Source organism: Malaclemys terrapin, chromosome 3 (assembly GCF_027887155.1).
Source record: "Malaclemys terrapin pileata isolate rMalTer1 chromosome 3, rMalTer1.hap1, whole genome shotgun sequence".
Classification (NCBI taxonomy): Eukaryota; Metazoa; Chordata; order Testudines; family Emydidae; genus Malaclemys; species Malaclemys terrapin.
In genome coordinates, this window is record NC_071507.1 from 65,252,770 (window position 1) to 65,280,163 (window position 27,394).

At 45.5% G+C, this 27,394-nt stretch overlaps 1 long non-coding RNA gene across 1 annotated transcript in view; it reads right to left on the reverse strand.

The window, feature by feature from the left end:
- Positions 1–2,871: 2,871 nt before the first annotated feature.
- LOC128834047 (uncharacterized) overlaps positions 2,872–27,394 on the reverse strand; it is a 28,249-nt gene continuing 3,726 nt past the window's right edge. The window contains exons 2-3 of the long non-coding RNA XR_008444379.1: positions 4,678–4,769; positions 2,872–3,138 (exon numbers count right to left, since the gene is read on the reverse strand). This is a non-coding gene — a long non-coding RNA (uncharacterized LOC128834047). The remainder of the gene's footprint in view (positions 3,139–4,677; positions 4,770–27,394) is intronic.

The window sequence follows — 27,394 nt, forward strand, 5'->3', positions numbered from 1 at the left end:
GATCGTCTGGCTACTCCTCTTGTTGAACTTTCCCAACTTGAAAAAACACATCTAGAGATTGTTTTGCTTTCCTTTTTTTTTTTCTTGGTAAATTTCTTTATAGCAATTCATTGCATCACCAAATCCTCTAATCACTCTGGAGCTGCATTACCTGTTAGGATAGTCATCACTAAGGATTTGCAAGCCAGCTTCAAACTCTTGGAAAGCTTCAGAAAGACGTTTGGTAGTCAAAATTTGATGGGTTGGTTCTTCTTCTACTTCTTGGCCCTTCTCTTCCATCACCTCTGGTTGCATCAGTTCTTCATTGGTTAGCTCTTCTCCGTGTGATTGCAGAAGTTGTGTAACATCCGCTTCTTCCACTTCATCAAAACCCGCTTTCTTGGCCAAGTCAAGGATATCTTTCTTCATAGCAGGGACATCTTTAAATCCTTTTAAGTCATTGATACATTCAGGCCACAACTTCCCCCACACACCATTGACGCATGCCTGAGTAACTTCAGCCCAGGACTCACCAATGTTATCGATACACTTGAGGATGTTGTAGTCATGCCAAAATTGCCGAATCGTAGGTTTGCGTTCCCTATTGGTGCCCCTGATGACTGAGCTGGTCGAAAGTACGGCATAAGTAATACACCTTAAATGCAGCGATGGCTCCTTGGTCCATGGGTTGGATGAGTGATGTCGTGTTAGGTGGCAGAAAGACAACTTTAACATTTTCACACAGGTTGTCCAGGTTGATTGAATGAGCCGGTGCATTATCAATAAATAATTAAATCTTGAAATCAAGACTTTCCTTGGCACAATATTCCTTCCATGCAGGGATTCACAGTCAACCTTTCTGAAAAAAAAAGCTCCAGTTATCCATGCCTTCTTATTGGATTTCTAAATGACTGGAAGGTGTTCCTTTGAAAATTCCTTGAGAACTCATGGTGTTTCGGAGTGGTACACTGTCAGAGGTTTCATCTTCATGTCTCCGGCAGCATTACAACCTAGAAGCAAGGTTAGGTGGTCTTTAGCTGCTTTAAATCCGGGAGCGGTCTTCTCCTCTCGTGAAATGCAAGTCCGTTCAGACATCCTCTCCAGTAGAGTTCCGTTTCATTGACACCGAAGATTTGCTTAGGTGAATAGCCGCCTTCCTCGATTATGCTCTTGAGATAGGGAATTTTTTAGCTGCTGCAGTATCACTACTAGCTGCCTCACCAGACATCTTGATGTTATGCAGGTGGAAGCGCCTCTTGAATCGATCAAACCATCCCTGACTTGCGTGAACGTCTCTATCTATGATCTTTCACCTTGGTCTCTCTTCGAATTGTCATACAAACTTTTTGCCTTAGCTTGTATCACTAGCAAACTTAGAGGTATGTTCCGTTGATTTTGGTCCTCTATCCATGCTGAGAGAAGACATTCCATGTTTCCCATTAAACTACTTCTTGATCTACTTATTTTAGTAGCACTAAGCGGTGTTACACACTGAGCACTAGCCCTGATCTTGTTGGCATTACTCTGAATTGTTCTCACAGTGGTTGGAGTAAGACTGACAGCAATGCCAATGTCTACCACATGGTCACCTGCATCAAAATGCCTTAAAGCATCTAATTTAATACCCAAACTAATGGTTTTCCTGGTTTTCTTACTGCTACTGTGAGGCACTCCACTATCACTTGCTGGGCATTTTTGACTCATGATGCTGGGTGATACAATCACAACAGGTTAGAAATGTTCAGGGAATACTTGTACTGACACAACATAAACAATGGCTGCCACACTGAAGCAGGAGTGTCGCTTGGCTTATGTCACAAAGTAGTTACCTACTAGCAGGCGGCGGCCAAATAACGTTATAACCAAACATTGCATGACTTTAAACGAGTATGTTCTCTAATAGATCAGCAATATAATAACGAAATAATGTTAACCAGAACGATGTTAAGTGAGGAGTTGCTGTATAACAATATAATCATTCACTTAATACTCTATACCTTATAACAATATAATAATTAAACATGTAACAATATATTAAACATTCAATATTAAATACTTAAAACTAAGCATCTAGTAAGTGCTGGCCTAGCAATTACTAAATGGGTAGGAGAAGAACTTAGACCACAGGCATTCAGCTTTATTTACAGTCAAAACCCATATGCTCTAGGACAGTGGTGGGCAACCTACGCCCCGGGGGGTGCATGTGGCTCATCAGGGTAATCTGACTGTGGGCCATGAGACATTTTGCTGACGTTGACCGTCCCTGCAGCCCGCTGCTTCCCACAGCTCCCATTGGCTGGGAACGGCGAACTGCAGCTACTGGGAGTTGTGGGGGGCCTTGCCTGTGGAGGGTCAATGTCAGCAAAATGTCTCGCAGGCCGCAATCAGATTACCGTGATGGGCCGCATGCAGCCCGCGAGCTGCAGGTTGCCCACCACCGCTCTAGGATATTAAAATAGAAGAAAATTCAACTTACAGAAGCCTTCTTAAAAATCCCTCTGAACCGTCTTACAAGGTCCTTCTGCTCTGTCTCAATTAGGGATCGTTTGTAAATTTAGGGAGCGCAAGTTCTCTGGTGAGTTCACCGCAAGCTGCTGCTGAGGTAAGTGCTGCTCTGTGGTGGCAGAGACTGCAGCCCGTTGGTAGCTGCTGTGGGGCTGCTGCCGTGGCCTCCTGCTGGCTGGGTAGGAGAAGTGGCTGTTGCCAGGGACAACCTTGGAACCCTGGGTGGACTGCTGTTACTGCAGCTGCAAGAGTGGCTTGGGAACGATGCTAGCGAGCGTGGGTTGCAGTGCTACTGTGCGGCGTGGCTAGGATGGAAAGGCCATTAGCTACTTACAGAAGCCATTGCTATGGCTTGTGGTGCTGCTGCAGTAGTAGCTGCTTTGTGAGCGATGGCCACTAGTGAGCATTGTCTGAAGCTAGTGAGCATTGTCGATGCTTCTGATCATGGGTAGCTAGCTACTTTGCTGCTTGTTGTAAGGCAATAGTTAGCTTTCTTACCCAGCGGGGTTCTGTTGGTGTGGTTGCCACAGCTCTGTGAGAGTCTTCTTTCTTCCAGGTGTCCTGCGCGTTCCGCTTTCCTTCAGGTCCCTTAAGTCTCCTTGCGTAAGGCAGGTTCTCCATTTCTCTGATCATGCTAGTAGCCCCTCTCTGCACCTGTTCCAGTTTGAATTAATCTTTCTTAAACATAGGATGCCAGAATTGCACACAATATTCCAGATGAGGTCTCACCAATGTCTTATACGATGTTAATAACACTTCTCTATCTCTACTGGAAATACCTTGCCTGATGCATCCTAGGATTGCATTCAGGGCCAGTGCAAGGAAGATTCGCGCCCTTGGCTAAACTTCCACCTTGCGCCTCCCCCCAAGCCCTGCGGCAGCCCCCGCCTCCTCCTCGCCCTGAAGCACCCCCCCCCGCAGCAGCTCCCCCCCTCTGCCCTGAGGCGCCCCCCCCCATGGCAGCTCCCCCCACCCAGGGGAGCTCTGCGGCAGCTCCCCACCCCAGCTCACCTCTGCTCCGCCTCCTCCCCAAGCATGCCGCCCCCGCTCTAATTCTCCTCCCCTCCAGGCTTGCGGTGCCAAACAGCTGATTGGCGCCACAAGCCTGGGAGGTGGGAGAAGTGGAGCAGTGACGACGTGCTTGGGGAGGGGGCGCAGCAGAGATGATCTGGGGTGGGGAGCCCTGCGGCAGCTCCCCCCCCCCGCCCTGAGGCACCCCGGCGGCAGCTCCCCACCCCCCAGCCCGGGGAGCCGTGCAGCAGTTCCCCACCCCAGCTCACCTCTGCTCCACCTCCTCCCCAAGCACACTGCCCCCGCTCTAATTCTCCTCCCCTCCCAGGATTGCGGCGCCAAACAGCTGATTGGCGCTGCAAGCCTGGGAGGCAGGAGAAGTGGAGTGGTGACCGCGCACTCAGGGAGGGGGCATAGGAACGTTGTAAAAAAAATTGGGGGCACCGCTTTTTGGTGCCCCCAAATCTTGGCACCCTGGGCAACCGCCTAGTTTGCCTAAATGATAGCACCGGCCCTGATTGCATTAGCCCTTTTCATGGTCGCATCACATTGATGGCTCATAATCATTCTGTGATTCATCAAATACATCCAGGTCTTTCTTATCCTTTGTCACTTCCAACTGATATATCCCCAGCTTACAGCAAACATTTTTGTTGTTAGTCCCTAAACGCATGACTTTGCACTATTAAATGTCATCCCATTTCTATTACTCCAGTTTCCAAGGATATCCAAATCTTCTTGTATGATATTCCTGTCCTCCTCTTTATTGGCCATACTTCCAAACTTTACCTCATTTGTGAATTTTATTAGCACACTCCCACTTTTTGTGCCAATGTCCTTAATGAAAATGTTAAATAATATTGGTCCCAAGACCAATCCTTGAGGGACTCCACTAGTGACCTCCCTCCTGCCTGATAGCTTACCTTTCAGCATGACCTATTGTAGTCTCACTTTTAACCAGTTCCTTACTTACCTTTCAATTCTAGTATTAATCCCCATCTTCTCTAACTTAACTTCTGTTGAAAAAAGAGACAAGTTTCTGAACTCCAAAACACTCTTCAGATTACCTGAAAGCTTGTCTCTCTCACCAACAGAAGTTGGTCCAATAAAAGATATTACCTCACTCACCTTGTGTCTCAATTATATTTCAGATCACTTTGTATTATCCATGACTACACTGACCTTCACACCTCCTGAGGCACTCTTCATGGACTTCTCATGGAACGGGTCCTGCTTTCATTTCAGTTTGGAAGTTGTCTCTCTCTCTGTGGGTACTATCACAAATGAAATGTGTAATAAAGTTTAGGTAGCAGGAATGCAAACTTCTCCATGCCCTAGGTCTTGTTTTCCCCTCTATTCCCGTCTCCTGTTTCTGCCTCCCCAGAGTTTGGATCCTCTCTCCAAAGTGCCAATCAATTACTGACTTGGCTGACAGTTATGAGAACTATTTCAAACTCTCTTAAACAAAATAATATTTGGTAGTATTTCCTTGGCAATTTACTTGAAGTAGAGTTAAATCGTAAAATGAAAAATAGGTGTAAAAATATCCTAGCCTGGCCAAACTCGATGGAAAATGTTACGTACAAAGTATTGAAACATCTTCTTGGACCTAAATTTCTGTGTCATCTTGACCTTTTCTCCCACCCTTGTCAGGAAACACTGTGCCAGCCTCCAAAAGGAAAATTTCTCTCAGAGCCAAATTTAGCCTGGGAGTTAGTAGGTGCAATTCACGCTGAAGTCCATGAAAGTTGTGCCTTCTTACTGAAGCAAAGAAAGCCTCCCATATGCTTCACCAGATATGTGTTTGTCTGCCTCCATTGTGACTGAAGAACCAGAGTCTAGATGCTCCATAACCTCAGAATCTGCTCCAGTGAGGTGGTAATTACCCTCAGCTCCCTGTGATGTCAATGGAAGTTGATATATACAGTGTTGTTGTAGACATGTTGGTCCCAGGATATTAGGGAGACCAACAGAAGATGGCCCGATAAACGATAGTACCTCCCCCACCTTGTCTTTCTAGTGGAAGTTGACATTCACCACCTCTCAAGAGGAGCTCATCACTTTGCAGAATTGGGCCCCAAATGTTAGCATTTGGCACTGCTACACCTCCGGTCAATGAATTACCATCACTATACTTTTGTTTTACAAACTTGTTTCCTTTTCATTTAGCAGCAAACTCAGTTATAATACTTCTTCTCACGTTAATGTCTGTAATGCTTAGAGCTAATTGAAATTTTTAAAATGAAAAAAGTCCATTGAAAAATGGCCTTTTTCCAAAAAAGAAAAATTGTTGCAAAAACCTGTTGACAGGAGTTCCCCTGCATCATGACCCCAAAGTACAAGAATCCACCCCTTAGTTAAGGAGCCAGTAGTCAAACTCAGGAAACAACCAGTGCTTTGTGGGCATGGAGTTGAGCTCCATTTGGTCTTAAGTCTGTGGTAACTAAATTTTTCCTGTCATGCACCCCCCTATTAGTAATGAAATCTGTCCACCCCCCCTCTCCCCCATTACTGCATAGTTGGCTCAGCTCAGCAGAGGAGCTTGGGCTGAAGGTGGAGCTGGGGGAAGCATTGGGGATGGAGGAGGAGCTGGGGCTAGAGGCAGAGCTGGGCTGGGGGCAGAGCAGGGGACGAAGTGGAGCTGTGGCTGGTGCCAGAGCCAGGCTGGGGGTGGAGCAGGTGGTGGAGGGACGCTGTGGCTGGGGGGCAGAGCAGGGCTTTGTGGCACTTCCTCCCTGCCTCCTGTGGGGGCAGGGAGGGGCCCTCCTGCTTGCACCCCCAAACATTCCTCCACGCCCTCCTAGGGGGATGCGCCCCACAACTTGGGAACCACTGCCCTAAGTGTCTCAATCAGACTAGTGCACATTGTAGCAAGCAGCCACTTGGAGCTAAATATCCTGTACAGGAAAACTACATGAAAAGAATGTTAAGGTTGCAAAGTGAAGTATTCAGGTGTCAGGAAAAGAAAAGGCATAAGGCTGGTCAGGCAACCTTAATCCTGCCCTCTTCTTCATATGTGTTTTGATGCAGTCTTTCATTACACAGAATCTAATTATCCACTATACCCTAGAGGGGCAGCTGTAGGGAGATAGTTATGGCTCCATGATTCAGAGCTGGCATGCTCTGGTGCCAGTTATGGCTGCACAGGGGCGGCTGTAAATTATTCCATCAGAGGCTTAAGCATTGCAGAGCTCTCCCATACCAACTCTTCCCTGTCCCACCCATGTCCTGAATCCAGAATGCTCGCAATAGGCCTAGGGTTGCCAAATTGGGTTGGACGTATTCCTAGAGGTTTCATCACATTACACAGTCTTTAATTAAAGATTCATCTTTGATTCCTGGAGACTCCAGGACAATCCTGGAGGGTTGGCAATACTAAACAGGCCTCTTTTTCACCTTACTTCCAGAGTGGAGAGGGTAGGTAGATTTAGGATAGTTTGCCAGATTATTGCCAACAAAGAATTCCCCTGCACCAGGGCCATTGTCAGCTTCTTTAAAGTCACTTTGTGCTGCGTATGATATATTGAATAGATTCTCCCACCACATCTAGCCACCCCCACTCATGCAGTTACACCTAAATATGTCAGACAGCCAGGCGACTGGTCGTGGCTTTAGCAGGAACAGGAGAAGGCACAGTCTGTCGAGAACTACCAGGCGGCTGGGAGTATCCCCAACCAGGTAGCAATGTTGAGCAAGCTGGGGTGGCTGCTTTCATTAGGAGCTTATATATCTGCCTCAGAGTGACCTGGTTAGACGCTTGCTTATGGATTGGCTGGACCATTAGGACTCGCAGGGAATTACTTCAGATGACTCATCAGGCTCAGAGCACATCCGGTTCACACTCATCATACTCAGCACACAGACTATTGTATAATTTAGTAGAAGTGCAAATTATAAACATAAAATAGTGTCAGATCCCATTTAAATATAGCAGTAGTTCCTTCTGCCTCACTGTGAACTACTTGTTTTACTGGTTTTTGTTGTTTCCCTCATGTTGGTTGACTTTCCAATTCCACAGGTCAAAACGCTGATTTTAAGCTTTGGCAGTACATTGAGCCACAAACAGGAGATGATTTGGCTTTGGCTCTAATTTAGAATCCACTCAGCAGAACCTACAGCACCAAAGAGGACTCAGTTTATTAAAAAAACCAAACAAATACTAAAAATGTATGGGAAAAAATACCTTCATAGTAAACCCTTCTAGCTGTCCTTACACAACACTTAGAGTTGTAATGTGGTTGTCTAGACCTGAGTATGTTTCAATTCAGATAGAAAAAGCAGTAACACTCTCCTAATGGCCAGAGGTGACAGAAGCTTTGGGAAGATATTAATATACATTTATTATATTGCTTTGACAGGCTTTAAAATTTCTTCAGGGCATTTCCTGCTCTCAAGGGTGAATTCAATTGAATAATACTGAATTCCTGTTTTAAAAAAACCCCAGACACTCCTTTCCTGTAGAACAATTGGAAATGAAAAGGCCCAGGATTATACAAAAAGGGCACTGGCGGTTATGAATGTAAAGCTTTAGGAGATGAGATGGATTCTTCTGTACTAAATTAAAGGAGAACTTGCAGCTTGTTGAAAGCCAGGTGGTAGCATTAAGTAAAGGGTAGAGGGGACAGAAATCATCACTCCCCCATCTCCATCTTCTGTTCAAAGTACAAACTGATTGAAAGGGGTCCTGTAGTAGTGGTGGGGGAATGGAATCCTTATCCATGGGCTTTGTTAAAGAGACTTACTCTAAGTGTATCAGGGAAAATAAATTACTGGACATTTATCAATATACAGTGTTTGCCACAGAATGCATATAAATTAAATTAATTTAAAAGTTATAGGGTGGCTTTAGCTTCACAATGGCAACTTTAAAATATGCAATAATTTTATAATTTTTTGTCCTGTGTCAAATATATTGTATATATATTCTGTTTTCTTTTCCCTTTTGTAATCAGGCAAATTTCAGAAACTGTAAATTTCCCCACTCACTCAGAATATGTCAGAGGCAAGAAATGTCTATATATGTGCTAGCTGGTTAACATCCAGTATTGAGCCACTAGTCATTAACTCTTAGGATTTGTGTAACTTTCTGGTAATGATGGTATTCTAGGATGGCATTTGTGTAAACTGCTGGATACGATGTATAAAAGATTTAAAATGTAAACATACATTGTGTATATTTTCCCCCTTTTTCAGTGGCAGGGAATTAGCTATCCTTTGAAAAACTGGCTTGTGACTCCTATTTCTCAATCCTAGAAATAAAATATACTTAAGTTCATCCACTTCATAGAGTGGTAATTGAAAGAACTTTTGGCATCTTAAAACAAGATTTAAATGTCTAGATAAATCAGGTGACATGTGAGAACATTGTGCTTCAAAAGATTACCATACTGTCAAGCCAAAGTGTGTAAGATGTTCCTGGCTTGCTACATGGTACACAAAGTAGCTATTAAACATGGATTATCTTTGAAAAGGCAGAAAGTATTGAGTCAAATGAAAATGATGGATGAAGTGATCTTGATGGGGTACAATTGTAAAAAGTTATGTAACATTAATACTGTGTAGAACCCAGGAATATCCAAGCTCCAATAAAAGAGCAGAGTTTCTAAGGTATGTACTTTATATTTGATTCACCCAGTATTGGAGGGCTATATTGGTTGTGTTAAACTACTTAGAGGTTGGAATAGATACTTATTTGTAAATACACTGAAATAAACAACTCAAATGACATGTATTTGTGATCCAGCTATGTAAACGTTTCTTTTTTACTTTTGTTACACACGGTGATGTTACTTTGTTGGGAACTCTATTTCTGCAATTTCTCCACCTCAACAAAGCATCTACTAAAATGCTGCTACAAGCCTCTACTGCAGACATATTACATTGGTAATTTATTGCATTACTGTATTGTATTACTAGTGCAAGCCCCATTTTAAACTAGTACGGTGTGCCTATATTAGGGTTTTGCACTGGTGTAAGTACACTGAGGTATTTACACAACTGCAAATTTCACTAATCTAGATGAGCCCTGCTGAGCCTAATCTTTGTCTTCCAATGTTTTCAAATTCCTGCCTGAATTCAACTGTGCCTCTATTGTGCATGGCAGAGAAGTGCTAGTCGATTGCATCATTTTCACAGCTGATACTGAATGCTGTGTGATTATACACTTTATATTAAGCATTACTTGTTACAGAGGGAAACAAATTGCAAATTTAGGCCCCGATTCTGGCGTCAAATTAAAATTAAGCACATGCTGAAGCACCCTTCCTGTATAGGGACATTTTCCTGAATCAGGGCCTAAGACAGTGGAACTGTTGACATAGCTGTGTCATTTGCTGCACAAAACACTGCAGGCATGTCAAAACAGTTCTTTTGACTTGGTGTGAGATCTGTTCAGGGACCCAGTTGTGAATTCTGTGCACCCCTCAAAGTCCTGTTGATTTCAGTAGGAATTTTGGATGGATAAGGGATAGAGAATGGGAACCCCTGGATTGCTTTACAACTTAAAAATTCTTCTAAATATTAAAAATACTACTTTTTGCAGCCACAGGAGCTACTGCATTTAAATGTTTTAATAAAATGTTTTGCATCCTTGAAACAATTGTAAAAAACAAAATAAAATAAAAATTAAAAGTGAGATTTTATTCTAGATAGAAAACAGTTTATATTATTTTATTAATCCTGAAGCAACTCTAAAACAGAATTCAAAGCCTTCTTAAAAATCTTGAAACAACATTTAAAACAGCAGTGGATAAGCAGTTGCTCTAAAATTCACTACATAGTGTGGGAACAGACATTGTCCCACTAAAATTAATATAATTTTGTCAAATTGCATTGAACAAATTACGAATTTTGCAATCTGCAGGTCTAATCCTGCCATCCCTATCCATGTAGATCTCCAAGTGAAGTCAGTGACAGTTTTGTCTGTGTAATCTGCAGAAATAATCTCTATGATCCTAATTCAGCAATCAATCCCTATTCAGCAAAACACTAAGCATGTTTGCTGAATAGAGATGGATTTAAGCATGTGCTTAAATGCTTTCCCTAATTGGGGAGTATGAATACTTTATAATATGTAATCACTATTTAATGTGCCTATTAAAGTGCAAAATAATATATTTGGGTATTTGAAAATTTGACAATATAAATTTGTTACTGATATTCCATTTATTATTGTCAGTAAATTTTCTTTTTGAGTTTGGCATCACTAGTCAACCTTCAGATGTGACAAAACTGTTGCGTCACTGAGCTGCTGTATAAGGGCACAAGCTAATGAAAACAAAGAAAACATATGGAGAAAAGCTATATAGCTTGTGTTCCTCCCACTTAATTCTAATACTGACCTCTGCACAAGAAAAGTGACAGCTAATATCACAATTGCTATAACATTTATTCCCACAGGGTGGCACTGATAGCACTATTGGGTAAGAAGTGTTACTAAGGCCTGGTCTACACTATGAGTTTAGGTCGAATTTAGCAGCGTTAAATCGAATTAACCCTGCTCCCGTTCACACGACAAAGCCATTTACTTCGACATAAAGGGCTCTTAAAATCGATTTCTGTACTCCTCTTCGACGAGGGGAGTAGCGCCGAAATCGACATTGCTGGTTCGAATTAGGGTTAGTGTAGACAAAATTCGATGGTATTGGCCTCCGGGAGCTATCCCACAGTGCACCATTACCGCTCTGGACAGCAATCTGAACTTGGATGCACTGGCCAGGTAGACAGGACTCCTGCCCCATCCAACCCCCCATGTCCCTTGACGCCCCCCTGGAACCTCTGCCCCATCCACCCCCCTTCCCTATCCCCTGACTGCCCCCCTGCCGCCCCATCCAACCCCTCCTCTCATTCCTGATGGCCCCCCGGGAACCCTGCCCCATCCAACCACCCCTTCTCTCTGTCCCCTGACTGCCCCCCACCGCCCCATCCAACCCCTGCTCCTTCCTGACTGCCCCCCCAGGACCCTTGCCCCCATTCAATCCCCCTGTTCCGCTCTCTGACCGCCCCGACCCCTATCCCCCACCCACCCCCGAACTCCCCTGCCCTCTTCCAACACCCCCTCCCTGCCCCCTTACCACGCTGAAGGCCGGGCCGGGGGCGCTAGGTTGGGCTGAAGCCACTTGGCCGGAGCCAGGGCGCTCGGCCGGGGCCAGGCTGAAGCTGCTCAGCTGGAGCACTCGGCCGGAGCCGCTCGGCCGGGGCAGGGCCAGAGTCGCTCGGCTGGAGCCGGGGCCGGGCCGAAGTCTCTCCGCCAGGGCCGGGGCGCTGGGCCAGGGCCGGGGCGCTGGGCCAGGGCCGGAGCCGCTCAGCCGGAGCCGGGCCGGAGCAAGACTGGGCTGGGCTGCGCCTCCCTGGAGCCCTCCTCGTGCCCCCCTCCCAGCTTACTTGTTGTGGTATGGCATCTATACAGTGCACCCAGGAAAAAAGGCACGAAACGGTTGTCTGCCATTGCTTTCCTGGAGGGAGGGGGAGGATGTACCCAGAACCACCCGCGACAATGTTTTTGCCCTATCAGGCATTGGGATCTCAACCCAGAATTCCAATGGGTGGGGGAGACTGTGGGAACTATGGGATAGCTACCCACAGTGCAACGCTCCGGAAGTCGACGCTAGCCTCGGTACATGGACACACACTGCCGAATTAATGTGCTTAGTGTGGCCGCATACACTCAACTTTATACAATCAGTTGCCAAAAATCAAATTCTGTAAATTCGGAGTAATCCCATTGTGACGGGTTGGATCACAGAAACCCCCCTGGGAGCTGCCACCCAATGTGCAAAGACTACCCTGCTTCTGTTTTCCCTGCGAGCTCAGGACTCCAGCACCCTGTTTTGCTGAACCAGACACTCCTGTCTGGCCACAACACAGACCCAGGGTCTGAATCACTTGCCCCAACGCTGCAAGTTTACCTGAAAACAGTTCACATAAGTTTGCTTGTCTTTAGCACTCAGATGCCCAACTCCCAATGGGGTCTAAACCCAAATAAATCCGTTTTACCCTGTATAAATCTTATGCAGAGTAAACTCATAAATTGTTCGCCCTCTATAACACTGATAGAGAGATATGCACAGTTGTTTGCTCCCCCAGGTATTAATATATACTCTGAGTAAATTACTAAATAAAAAGTGATTTTATTAAATACAGAAAATAGGATTTAAGTGGTTCCAAGTAGTAACAGACAGAACAAAGTAAGTCACCAAGCAAAATAAAATAAAATGCGCAAATCTATGCCTAATCAAACTGAATACAGATAATCTCACCCTCAGAGATGCTTCAGTAAGTTTTTTCTCAGACTGGACATCTTCCAGGCCTGGGAACAATTCTTTCCCCTGGTACAGCTCTTGTTGCAGCTCACGTGATAGCTAAGGGATTCTTCAAGATGGCTCCTCTCTCCTCTTTGTTCTGTTCCACCCCTTTATATATCTTTTGCATAAGGCGGGAACCCTTTGTCCCTTGGGTTTCCACCCCCCCCTCACTGAAAAAGCACCAGGTTAAAGATGGATTCCAGTTCAGGTGACATGATCACATGTCACTACAAGACTTCATTACTCACTTGCCAGCACACACATATACAGGAAGACTCATAGGTAAATACAGCCATCTGCAGACAATGGGAGTCATCAAGATTCCAAACCATCCTTAATGGCCCACACTTTACATAATTACAATAGGCCCTCAGAGTTATGTTTTATATTTCTAGTTTTAGATACATGAGTGGTACATTTCTACACACTCAGTAGATTATGAGCTTTGTAATGATACCTTACAAGACACCTTTTGCATGAAGCATATCCCAGTTACGTTATGTTCACTTTTTATCATATTTTTCTAAAACTATCCCAGTTACATTATATTCACTTATTATCATGTTTGTATAAAACCATATAGACTGCACAACGTCACACCCATAGTGTAGACATACCCTAAGACTGAGCATCCCATTGAAGTTCAAAAAACTCTCTCTACCGTTTTAATTTTCTGGTACAGAGTGGATCAGTTTAATTTGTAGCTGATAGTCACCCATGAAAAATGACACAAGAAGATAAAACTGGGTGCAAATTACAGAGGAAAAATAACCTGAATTTACACAGTGTGAGCCTAAGCACCACTGTGTTCACTTACTATTGCAATGATGTTTGTACAAAAGATGCCTTGTAAGGTAACTTTGAAAACTAACAGCACACTGGTAATTAATATCATTGCAAAATGCATGTGCTAACCTTATATGTGAAGTTATGAATTCCCTCTTTATAATCTGTGACAGACCCAGACCAGTGGGGTACAGGAGTCTGGTAGAGGGCAAATATACTGGTCACTGGATGAGTAGTTTTCTGTTCCCTGAGTGACCAGAGCAGGGGCTGTACTAGAGTAATCAGGAACCTGCTAGAACCAGTTAAGGCAGGCAGGCTAATTAGGACACCTGGAGCCAATTAAGAAGAAGCTGCTAGAATCAATTAAGGCAGGCCAATCAGGGCACCTGGGTTTTAAAAAGGAGCTCACTTCAGTTTGTGGTGTGAGTGTGAGGAGCTGGGAGCAAGAGGCCCAAAGAGCTAAGAGTGTGTGCTGCTGGAGTACTGAGGTGCACAAGTGTTATCAGGCACCAAGAGAAAGGTCCTGTGGTGAGAATAAGGAAGGTGTTTGGAGGAGGCCATGGGGAAGTATCCCAGGGAGTTGTAGCTGTCATGTAGCTGTTACAGGAGGCACTATAGACAGCTGCAGTCTACAGAGCCCTGGGCTAGATCCTGGAGTAGAGGGTGGGCCTGGGTTCCCCCCAAACCTCCCAATTGACCTGGACTGTGGGCTCTCCTGGAGAGGAAGGTCTCTGGGCTGTTTCCCAACCCACATGGTGAATCTCTGAGGCAAGAAAATCCACCAATAAGCGCAGGACCCACCAAGATAGAGGAGGAACTTTGTCACAAATGTTACCAGGCCAATTTTAAGAAGACAGCCTAGCTTAGGTAAAGGTAATAAACAGGTCTGTCCTACTTCAGTTTACATATGAGCCATAAACAAAACTATTAAGCAAACCAGTGGGAGGGAGGTTGTCTTGAGCATGAACTCGAGAGACAGAGATTTAACATGGCACCTGCACCCCAGAAAGACAAGAGACTGAATCCCCAGGACATCTTCCTATCTCTATGGACAAAGACAGTTCTTTGGAAATATAAGGGACAGAAGGAGATTCCAACTTTTTCTATCAGACCTAAGATAACAAGAGAAACCAACATCTCCTTCTTCTGTGGAAGGTCCTGATGGAGAGAGAGTCAGCCATGCTAGACCAACAGTAATTGGTGAGTAAAACAATCTTAAACAGAAACTGTGCCTTGCTGGATTAAGATTAAGTTTTAGACTTTTAGGTGTGTGTTCACTTGTATTTGTTTGTAACCATCTCTAGCTTTATTTCTTCTACCTGGCATCACTTAACCTCTGTCCTGCTGTTAATAAATCTAAGCCATCCCAGTGCTATGTTTGAATTGAAGAAATTGTTAATTCTACTTAATATGGCTAACTGATGGGTATTGTCTCTTTAAAAGAGCAAACTAACCATATTATTTCTCTAGTGGCCCAGGAGAGGGGTTGGACGCTTCAAGGAAGATGGTTTTGGGGAAACTTGGGACTGGAAGTATTTTGGGGCCATCTTGCCAGGTGTAAATAAAGCTGGTGGAAACCCGGGGTGTCTGTTGCGTTGTAGCAGACTGCTGGGTTCAGAAGCACTGAACCAGGGCTGCACATCACATAGACACTTAAGATACTGCATGCTTGTCTGTTGGCTGTTGGCATTCAGGTTGTGAGCTGCAGCAGCAGAGCATTTAAGGCACCAGGGTGACAGGGCAGGTGATGAGACAGCCCCTTACTGGTCTGGATTGCACCCCAAAATGTGACACACTGTACATTAGCACACCAGTCAACTGCTGAAAAATAAAACCTGGGGGACTTGCAACATCCAAAAGTGTCAGGTGTCTCCTTCTACAGAGCAGAGATGTCTTACAGAATTCTTTTTGCTAGAAGCAACCTAAATAACAGATTTTAAAAAAGTTTGTATATAGCAAATATCCCATAACATACTGTGAATGACTTCCTTCCCCTCAATTCTTCTCACTTCACCACTTTTCCTTCTGTATATTGATAACTTTTTAATGGATCATTTGCCAACAGTGATCTTCTTCTGTGTCTGGTTATTTCCCCCTCACATCAAAAGCCTCCTGGAGGGAAAGGAGGGCTCTGAAGCCCCCTCCCCCCAAGTTTCAGAGCTCCACTCTGAACCACAACTCCAAAGCACTGTCTATACAATGCTTTTTAGAACACTAGTGCAAGTCCTGCTAGCCCAACTCTGTCAACCTGGGCTTGGAGGCTCGATCCTGTGGGCTCCAAAATGCTGTGTAGACATAGCCCTAGTCTCCAAGTACTGGACTGTAGCAGCCTTAGAGCAGGGCTACAAGAGGGAAGGGAAGAAATCATTAGCTCAGACCCTCTTCTGCACCAGCATAGGTGACAACCAGAATTCTGGTGCTTGCACTCCCTGAGTGTTACACCACTGGGTAAGTGGAGGCAGCAGTACTTCACACCCTAAATTGGGGGTGGGAGCTGGAAGGTAGTATGGCCTGCCCCCACTGCTAGTGCTTAGAGGCTATTGCTGGGAGGCCTGCATGCTGCTGATGAGACAGTTCATGAGCACACACCCCAGGACCAGCAGAGGCATTCTGCCTGCCTCAGCACTCCTCACCCAACGGGTTTGGCAACTGCCACTTGAGTGGTAGAGCTCAACACCAGCCCTACTAGCTGAGTGAGAATTTAATTCCCTGGATACAGCATTAACTATAGCCCAGGTACATATTAGTCAGTCACTGGAAATTTCAGGAAGAAATTTTGCAAGCACAGTGGTAAAACATTCCTAACACATACACCCACCCACATATCTATATACTGGGCATAGAATGTTAGATTACCTCTCCATATAACAACAATGTAGGGTATTCAGAGGAAGAACTATAGCTTGTATTGTTTCTAATGGTTGGAAACATTACACTTGGCTCCTGGCTGGTCCTATTTCAGCTGGGAGCGGACAAGATGGAGTTGTTCAGGACAGGACTACCTAGTGCCCCTTACAAAGTTTGTTGGTGACGTCCCTGTGCTTGGGACAATGAAAATATGTGAGCATACGATGGTACTCCATCTGAAGAACCTAGAGTCCTTGACTGCCAGTCTCCTCATTTCATCAATAGACAATGCTGGACAACTTGAAATATCTAGATGTATGTATTAGAATTATTAATGAAATAGTTAATAGTATTGTCATTGTTAGACTTAATTTTGATGACTGGGGCAATTCATCCCTCTCAGCAAGTTATTGTTTTAGTTTGCCCAGAGAATTGATAAGACTGCTTTGGTTTATATTCAGTTCAAAGTCTGAAGATCCTCACTGCAACTGGCTAGAAACTTTTGTATTTAAATAAAAGCATACATCTTTCAGGGACTGAGAACTACTGCCACTGTCTAGTTGGAGACAGGCTGAGAACTTGGCCCTTAGTGCTTTAGGTGTCTTGCCAAAACTTTCATAATTTATTACCTGTCGGTCCCAACATTCATTCCTCTAACTTGTTATTAACAACAGATCCAAGCCCTGCCAGCCCTCTAAGAGAGATTTGCATCAGGAAGCCCAGCCAGAGATCTAGTTGCATAAGAACCAAATGACACTACAACAGTCCAAGTCACACCACCTAAGGGTAGAAGCCAGCCCAGCCCAGATGGAAGGACAAGAGGAAAGGAGTTAGACTAGATCAGACTCCACTAAGAGAGAGTGGGGTTAATTAGATCAGATGGGTAAGAATGAGTTTGTGGGAGGAGGCAGGCAGGAAGGTGAGACTGGCTCAGCAGGAAACTGTAGTTTGGAATGGCTACCCAATACAAACAACATGAGCAACTGTCCTGTAGAGTCCAGGAAGGCTCACTCACTTGTGGCTCCTGCAGAGGGAAATTGTCACAGCCTTTTAAAATATTCTAAAGTTGCACATCAGGGATAAAGGACAGATGGATATCCCTTGTCTAAGGGCTTGTCTATACTTGAAACACTATGGTGGTGCTGCCGCTGTAGCGCTTCAATGTAAACACTACGGGAGGAGTTCTCCTGTTAATCCACCTCCGGAGAGGTGGTAGCTGGGTCGATGGAGCAATTCTTCTGTTGACCTAGCATCATAGACACCAGGAGTTAGGTCGACAACTACGTCACTCAGGGGGTGTGAATTTTTTACACCTGGGAGCAACATAGCTAGGTTGACCTAACTTTTTAGTGTAGACCAGGCCTAATAGAAAAAGGCTTAGATAATGTGAAACCTTAGTGTTGTTTCAAAGTTTGAAGCCTTGGAAGATTTCCTGTAACAGATATGTTCATATATAGCATAAAGAGCTTTCTTGGACTTCTGAAAGGCTATATGTAGTGAGTCGGTGTGGCTCCCCTCCTGCCCAGAAGAGGGAGCCCCCGTGCAGGCACCAGAGTGGGTGGAGCCACCGCCACCTGTCCCCGCCCCCTGGAAGTCAAGGGGCGGGACAGGAAGTATAAAGGCCAGCCACCACAGGGAGCAGACGTGCGGCCGGGAGCTCCCGGCCAGGAGACCGCCGAGGCCAGGGCCCTAACTACCCCGGGCCGGCTACGAGGAGGAGCTGCCGGAGCCCGTCCGCTCCCGTCGCTGGGAGGAACCCTGGGAACCGCCCCACACTAACCCTGAAGGCAAGACTGCACCAGAACCCCTCCGCCCCTGCTGCTACCCGGAGGAGCCGCCCGAGTGCAACTGGCCTGATTTGCCGACGGAGCTACCGGACCTGCCACCAAGCCCTGGCCAAGAGGAGCCCATGCAGCTGGACTGGCCCGAGCCCGGTGCAATGAATGAGGTAGGCCCTGAGGGGGGACCTGGAAGTAGCCCGGGGATAGCCGACCCTGGTCAGGCTTCAGACGAATGTGAGCCAATGTCAGTGTGTTGCGGTCTGGATACCCCACTGGCCAGCAGCGGCAGTAACCACTGCTAGGACCCTGGGCTGGAACGCAGTGGAGTGGGTGGGCCTGCGTTTCCCCCCTGCCACCTCGCTCACGGGTGGCAGGCTTCCCCCTCACCCAACACTCGGCTGTAGTAGCCTAGGCGTACCCTGAACTGTTTGCTCGCTCAGCCCCTGCAACCAAGGGCCTGGGCTCTAACTGTGTTTGCCCCGCCCTGATCCCAGGCCTGGGCTCCCTAGCTGTTTGACTGCTCAGCCCCTGCACCAGAGGGCCTGAGCCCCAGACTCCCGATTGCCTGCTCAGCCCCTCCCTGAGGGCCTGAGCCAGCTGTCTGCCTTTGCTCCGCCCCTGCACCAGAGGGCCGGAGCGTCTGGACTAATGGACTGCTTGTTCCCACAATAGTGAGTCGGTGTGGCTCCCCTCCTGCCCAGAAGGGTCGAGCCCCGGCAAGGACCTATTACACTATATAATTCTTATATTTGTATGCCATTTCTTAAATTTGTCTTCTGAATAAATCTGCTAATTCAGTCATTTGGAATGCATCCAAGTATTTGCAGCATGGTTTCTGGGTAAGGGTTGTTTCTCTATGTAGGAGGAAGTTAGGCTAGCAATATAGAATTACACCTTACATTTTCTGTGCCCTGGCCAGCCTGTTAACTTTTTCTTATTTTGAATACACAGTGTAGATAAGCGCTGTCTGTCCAGAAGATAGAAGATTATCTCCTAGGTCAATGAAAGTGAACCATGCACCTTGGCCTAAAATAGCGAACATACACTGAGATAATACATTTTGACAAAGATGTCCTTGAGTATCCTGACAAGATGAAGAAATGTATGCAGACAGAAGAACATATTATTTCAAAATAAATATTGCCAGGGCATCAATGACTCTTTACAGATAGTTTCCAGTACTGCAATTTGAACTGTCAGTGCAAAATAAAAAGTGTTAATCTGAAGGTCAATGGGTCACCTAACCCCTTGTAACTTGGAGGGCTTTTTAAATTAAGAAGTGTGCTTGGGAATGTTCCTCACTTGCCTTCAAGGTATAAAATAAAGATTTGGTAATTTGTTAAAGAGGCTTACCTATACCCTTAAAAGACAGTTGCCAAAACATCAAATAGTTGATCAGTTGGCAAGAGAAAGCGGAACAAATGCCCACTTCTATCAAAAAATGGGGTCCAGAGGAACATGTGGGAGGGAGGGGAGAGCGGCGATGCCATCCAGGGGGGGCGGGGGAGAGAAGGGAGGCAGGGCTTGAGCAAGCAGCGATGCCAGCCCCAGCCTCGTGCTGGGGGCAGGGCTCGGGCTAGCCCCATGCAGAATCCTGTTTTCCCTTTGGGAAATATGGTCACCCTACTAAACCATCTTCTGTTTGTCACAAAGTGTTATTGTCTTCTTGCACAGAAAGAGGAGATGCTTTGGTCAAGAAAATTACTGTAGATAAGATGCTTCAGTCTGTGCTAAGTAGTTGCTGCTCTTAACATTTACAAATAATAAAATAGAGTATTTCAGATATATTATGTCACAATGGGATGTGAGTCAACATGATGGGACACCTCATCTTATGCACTGCTACTAGTGAGGATCAATTTGAGAGTGTCACAGCTCCTACCACAGTGAGGTAGAAAGGAGAGGCTTGTTATCCTTACTTGACAGAAGGAGAAACTAAGGCTGAGAAAGGAGAAGTGACTTGTCTTAGGTCAGCACTGCTCAGGGACAATTATTGGAGAGAAGCAGCAAGATTAATCAGACACATGATGGGTTTTGACTTATTTGCTTGGCCTTAAGTTAAGAGAACAAAAGGACCCAAGTCTCCTCCCTGTTACCAGCCCCCCTGCTTGGCCAATCAGCATTCAGACTGTGGGAGCTGGGAGGCTGAGGGGTCTCACCTGCTGTCCCAAAGGATGCCCCAAGTCACTCTCAGAGCACTATTCCATCCCCACCTCTTTGTGAGGGTAACCTCCTCACCCCACAAAACACAAACATCCTTGGGGGAGGGAGGAAAGAAGGGATAAAAGAAGCAAGAGGAGAAGAAAAGGACAAACCCCAATGTCCCCCGTGATTCTACAGGACAAAGTCCTAGCTAGGAAATCAAATTCTACCACTTTAACCTAGTGTTTTCTGTGCCTAGAATTCAGCCGGCACCAGGTGGATCAGACTGAACAGGTTCCAAACCTCTTGGAGGCTCTTACCTTCTAGACAGGGATGTTAGTTTTCTAGCAAAATGAGTTGTAGGAAAGGAGAAAGCTCTAAAAAGGTTCCTCCTCCCGCTCAACTACATGAATCCTAATTCTCTCTCAGTCCTTGAGGAGAAACCCTGAGAAGGAGACTTGCTGCAGCAAGGCCACGGGGATCTCTGAGGTTGCCCCTGCCCTGTACCTCTATCCTGCCTGGCTGATGTCAGGGTCTCTCTGTGAGGTCACTGCCTCCCCACCACCTTTGCCCAATAGGCTGAGGTCCTGCAACAGGCCTTTGTGATGTCACTGCCACACCCACCCCTTCCCTGAAAGGCTGATGTCCTGCCCCTGGCCAGCCTCTCTGGCTGTTTGAGGTGCTCCCTGTGGATCACCCCACTCAACAACAGTTGAGTCTGGGGATCAAGCCGGCTACACAGTAAAGCTTCAGAGGCTGCTCCCTATGCCACACTCAGTTTTTCATAAATTAGTGATTTTAAGGCCAGAAGGGACCATTGGAGCATCTAATCTGAGCCTCTGCATATCTCAGCCCTCCTGTATAACCCAAAGCTAGGTTTTGATCAAAGCACATACCAGAAAGGCCTCTAGTATTCACTAGACAACATCAAGAGATGGAGAATCCACCACTTCCCTTTATAATTTTTTGTTCTAATAGTGAATCATGCTCACTGTTAAATATTTGTGCCTTATTTCTAATATGAATTTGTCTGTTTTCACTTTCCACCCTCTCGGTCTTGTTATGCCTTTCTCTGTGAGATTAAAGAGTCCTTTAATATTTGATATTTGGTCTCCATGAAGGCACTTAGACACTTCAATGAAGTCACCTCTTGACCTTTTTTATAAGCTAAACAGATCAAGCTCTTTCAGTAGCTCACAAGAAGACATTTTTCTCCAGCCCTCAAACATTTTCTGTTTGCTGCACGATCTCTTCAATTTTTCAACATCTTTTAAAAATATGGACACCAAAACTGGCTGCAATATTCCAATCTGTCTCACTGATACTATGTCACCTCCCTATCTTACTCATGTCTAAGGATGGTTTTAACCCTGTTCACCACAGCATTGCACTGGGAGCTCATGTTGAGTAGCTTGCACAGTATGACTCCTAAAACCTTGTCAGAGTCACTACTTTCCTGGATACCACTATTCCGTAGGTGTGGCCTGCATGCTTCGTTGCTAGGTATACTACCTTGCATTTATAGATTCATAGATTCTAGGACTGAAAGGGCCCTCGAGAGGTCATAGAGTCCAGTCCCCTGCCTGCATGGCAGGACCAAATACTGTCTAGACCATCCCTGATAGACATTTATCTAACCTACTCTTAAATATCTCCAGAGATGGAGATTCCACAACCTCCCTAGGCAATTTATTCCAGTGTTTAACCACCCTGACAGTTAGGAACTTTTTCCTAATGTCCAACCTAGACCTCCCTTGCTGCAGTTTAAACCCATTGCTTCTGGTTCTATCCTTAGAGGCTAAGGTGAACAAGTTTTCTCCCTCCTCCTTATGACACCCTTTTAAATACCTGAAAACTGCTATCACGTCCCCTCTCAGTCTTCTCTTTTCCAAACTAAACAAACCCAATTCTTTCAGCCTTCCTTCATAGGTCATGTTCTCAAGACCTTTAATCATTCTTGTTGCTCTTCTCTGGACCCGCTCCAATTTCTCCATCTTTTTTAAAATGCGGTGCCCAGAACTGGACACAATACTCCAGCTGAGGCCTAACCAGAGCAGAGTAGAGCGGAAGAATGACTTCTCGTGTCTTGCTCACAACACACCTGTTAATACATCCCAGAATCATGTTTGCTTTTTTTGCAACAGCATCACACTGTTGACTCATATTTAGCTTGTGGTCCACTATAACCCCTACATCCCTTTCTGCCGTACTCCTTCCTAGACCGTCTCTTCCCATTCTGTATGTGTGAAACTGAATTTTCCTTCCTAGGTGGAGCACTTTGCATTTGTCTTTGTTAAACTTCATCCTGTTTACCTCAGCCCATTTCTCCAATTTGTCCAGATCATTTTGAATTATGACCCTGTCCTCCAAAGCAGTTGCAATCCCTCCCAGTTTGGTATCATCTGCAAACTTAATAAGCGTACTTTCTATGCCAATATATAAGTCGTTGATGAAGATATTGAACAGCGCCGGTCCCAAAACAGACCCCTGCGGTACCCCACTCGTTATGCCTTTCCAGCAGGATTGGGAACCATTAACAACAACTCTGAGTACGGTTATCCAGCCAGTTATGCACCCACCTTATAGTAGTCCCATCTAAATTGTATTTGCCTAGTTTATCGATAAGAATGTCGTGCGAGACTGTATCAAATGCCTTACTAAAGTCTAGGTATACCACATCCACAGCTTCACCCTTATCCACAAGGCTCGTTATCCTATCAAAGAAAGCTATCAGATTGGTTTGACATGATTTGTTCTTCACAAATCCATGCTGGCTGTTCCCTATCACCTTACCACCTTCCAAGTGTTTGCAGATGATTTCCTTAATTACTTGCTCCATTATCTTCCCTGGCACAGAAGTTAAATTAACTGGTCTGTAGTTTCCTGGGTTGTTTTTATTTCCCTTTTTATAGATGGGCACTATATTTGCCCTCTTCCAGTCTTCTGGAATCTCTCCCGTCTCTCATGATTTTCCAAAGATAATAGCTAGAGGCTCAGATACCTCCTCTATTAGCTCCTTGAGTATTCTAGGATGCATTTCATCAGGCCCTGGTGATTTGCAGGCATCTAACTTTTCTAAGTGATTTTTAACTTGTTCTTTTTTTATTTTATCCGCTAAACCTACCCCCTTCCCATTAGCATTCACTATGTTAGGCATTCCTTCAGACTTCTCGGTGAAGACCGAAACAAAGAAGTCATTAAGCATCTCTGCCATTTCCAAGTTTCCTGTTACTGTTTCTCCCTCTTCACTAAGCAGTGGGCCTACCCTGTCTTTGGTCTTCCTCTTGCTTCTAATGTATTGATAAAAAGTCGTCTTGTTTCCCTTTATTCCGTAGCTAGTTTGAGCTCATTTTGTGCCTTTGCCTTTCTAATCTTGCCCCTGCATTCCTGTGTTGTTTGCCTATATTCATCCTTTGTAATCTGTCCTAGTTTCCATTTTTTATATGACTCCTTTTTATTTTTTAGATCATGCAAGATCTCGTGGTTAAGCCAAGGTGGCCTTTTGCCACATTTTCTATCTTTCCTAACCAGCGGAATAGCTTGCTTTTGGGCCCTTAATAGTGTCCCTTTGAAAAACTGCCAACTCTCCTCAGTTGTTTTTCCCCTCAGTCTTGATTCCCATGGGACCTTACCTATCAGCTCTCTGAGCTTACCAAAATCTGCCTTCCTGAAATCCATTGTCTCTATTTTGCTGTTCTCCCTTCTACCCTTCCTTAGAATTGCAAACTCTATGATTTCATGATCACTTTCACCCAGGCTGCCTTCTACTTCCAAATTCTCAACGAGTTCCTCCCTATTTGTTAAAATCAAGTCTAGAACAGCTTCCCCCCTAGTAGCTTTTTCAACCTTCTGAAATAAAAAGTTGTCTCCAATGCAGTCCAAGAATTTGTTGGATAGCCTGTGCCCCGTTGTGTTATTTTCCCAACATATATCCGGATAGTTGAAGTCCCCCATCACCACCAAATCTTGGGCTTTGGATGATTTTGTTAGTTGCTTAAAAAAAGCCTCATCCACCTCTTCCACCTGGTTAGGTGGCCTGTAGTAGACTCCTAGCATGACATCTCCCTTGTTTTTTACCCCTTTTAGCCTAACCCAGAGACTCTCAACTCTTCCGTCTCCTATGTCCATCTCTACCTCAGTCCAAGTGTGTACATTTTTAATATATAAGGCAACACCTCCTCCCTTTTTCCCCTGTCTATCCTTCCTGAGCAAGCTGTACCCATCCACACCAACATTCCAATCATGTGTATTATCCCACCAAGTTTCAGTGATGCCAACAATGTCATAGTTGTATTTATTTATTAGCACTTCCAGTTCTTCCTGCTTATTCCCCATACTTCTCGCATTTGTATATAGGCATCTAAGATACTGGTTTGATCTTTCCTCCCAATTTTGTCCTGACCCTCCTTTCTCTCTGATAATATAGCCCACACTCCCTCTCGTTTCTGACCCATCTCCCCGGTCTCCATGTTCCCCACTTACCTGTGGGCTTTGCTCACCTGTCCCCGTCGAACCTAGTTTAAAGCCCTCCTCACTAGGTTAGCCAGTCTGTGTCCAAATAGGGTCTTTCCTCTCCTCGAAAGGTGAACGCCATCTCTGCCTAGCAGTCCTTCCTTGAATAGCATCCCGTGGTCTAGGAAGCCAAAGCCCTCCTGGCGACACCATCTTCGCAGCCAGGCATTCACCTCCATGATGCATCTGTCTCGGCCCGGGCCCCCTACCTTTGACAGGAAGAATCGAAGAGAATACCACCTGTACTCCCAACTCCTTCACCCGTACTCCCAGAGCCCTGTAGTCACTCTTGATCCGCTCAGTGTCACACCGCGCAGTATCATTTGTGCCCACATGGATGAGTAGCATGGGGTAGTAGTCAGAGGGCTGGATAATCCTCGACAATGCCTCCGTAACGTCTCGGATACGGGCTCCCGGCAGGCAGCATACCTCCAGAGATGAAATATCAGGGCGACAGATGGGCGCCTCCGTCCCCCTCAGCAGAGAGTCTCCGACCACCACTACCCTACGTTTCCTATTCGCAGTGGTGGCAGCAGATCTCCCAGCCTTAGGGGTATGAGGCTTCTCCTCCTTTACTGTAGGGAGTGATTCCTTCTTTCCTGTATCAAGAAGAGCATAACGGTTACCTATTACCACGGCGGGAGGGTTCGGAGCAGGGGTGGAGCACTGCCTGCTGCCAGAAGTAACCAGCTGCCAGTGTCCACCCTGAGCCATCTCCTCCTCCACCAGTGGTGTATCAGCAGTCCTGTGTACTGGGACAGCTACCTCAGCTGTCTCCACATGGACACTGTCCAGGAACTGCTCGTGGATTCGGATGCTCCTCAACCTAGCCACCTCCTCCTGTAGCTCTCCCACCTGCTGCCTGAGAGATTCCACCAGCAGGCACCTCTCACATTGGATGGTCCCCCCAGCCTGGATATCAGTAAGTGGAAATTGCAAGTTACAGTCTCTGCAAAACCACACCAGGATCTGGGTAGAAGCATCCATGCTCAGGCGCTCTGTCTGGCTACAGGCACAGGTGGAGGAGACAGAAGCAGTGCTGGCACGGGTGTTGCGGGTCTTCCTAACCATCGTAAGCTTCCCTCTGTCAAACTCTCGTCTGCAGCCCCCTGTCCGCTGAAAGGGTTGTTTAAGCAAGAAGTTTTGAATGTAGTTGGTTATAGGTTCAAAGGGGAATAAAGAGAAAACAGCTAGTACCGGCAAGGGACCCTCGCCCCCTTCCTGCTCCCTTCCAAACTCCCTTATGAAACTCCCTGTTAGCAGCCCCTGTTCGCAAAAACCTCTGTTAAAACTTGTTTTGTTTGAATGGGTCCAGCTTACCAAGTGATCCAGATCGCTCTGTATGATTGCCCTGTCCTCAACATTATTTACAACTCTGCCAGTATTTTGTCACCCACACATTTTATCAGCAGTGATTTTATATTTTCTTCCAGTTCATTGATAAAAATTATTCAAAAAAATAAGTTTTTGAGAGCCTCTTCAGACCCCTAGTTCCAAGTGCCTGCTCCCTACAGCACAGCAGAAAAAGGCCATCCAGCCCTGGTGTGACATAAGGGCTAAGCACAGAACAAACACATGCTTAGGAGCTGCGTTATCCATAGGCACTGAGCAACATGTGGGGGTCAGCAACTTACAAATGCATTATAGTCGTATAGTGTAGACAGGCCCCAGCTCTGTCTCAGTCTCCCACCCTGTAAAATGGGGTTAATAAATGAAACCTTGATTATCTCTATTTTATAATTGTGGAAACGGATGCACACAGAGGTGAAGAGACTTGCTCATGATCACAAAGCTAGCAATAGAAAACGGCAGGTCTTCTGCTTGCCAGTCCTGGGCTCTATCTCTGATTATCCTGGCCTCTCTGCTCTAACTTTAGTCTCAGCCCAACTAGAGATTTTCTTCTTCTCCGTGTCCCTTAACACCACATCACTACAGAAAAAAGATTTTCTGTTTAACATCTGGCTCTAATGCATGGGGATGCCTTTCCAAAAGATGTGCTTTGGCTCAGTCACATGGATGGGTTTGATGAAGGAACCACTTGATGACATTGTACAGCCTGTTATACAGGAGGTCAGACTAGATGGACAGAATGGCCCTTTCTGACCTTAAAAATCTATGAATCTATACATTTTCCTGCTGCTAGTAAGATAACTCTGGTCATCTTTTCTATCATTCACTTTCAGTTGGAATAATAAAGCAACACTTATAAACACACTCTACTCAGGGAAATTTATTTATCCAGTATTGGCTCCTAATCCATAACACCAAATTAGCTTTCTTCCTTCTCTGAGCATGTGCTTTACCTTGCCTCCTTTCCCACCTCCACCCCCACCCCCACTCTCTCTTCTAACAAACTACCAGCAGTTTGCAGTAATACAGGGTAGAAGCAGGCAGAGTTATATGAAGAGAGCATGGGAGAGACCGGATGAGCTAGCAGCAGATACACACTGATTATAGCATCATCTGCTTATTTTTATTAATGAACAATCTCAGAGAGGGGTGCATATATATTTAGCACTGGAAAAGCAA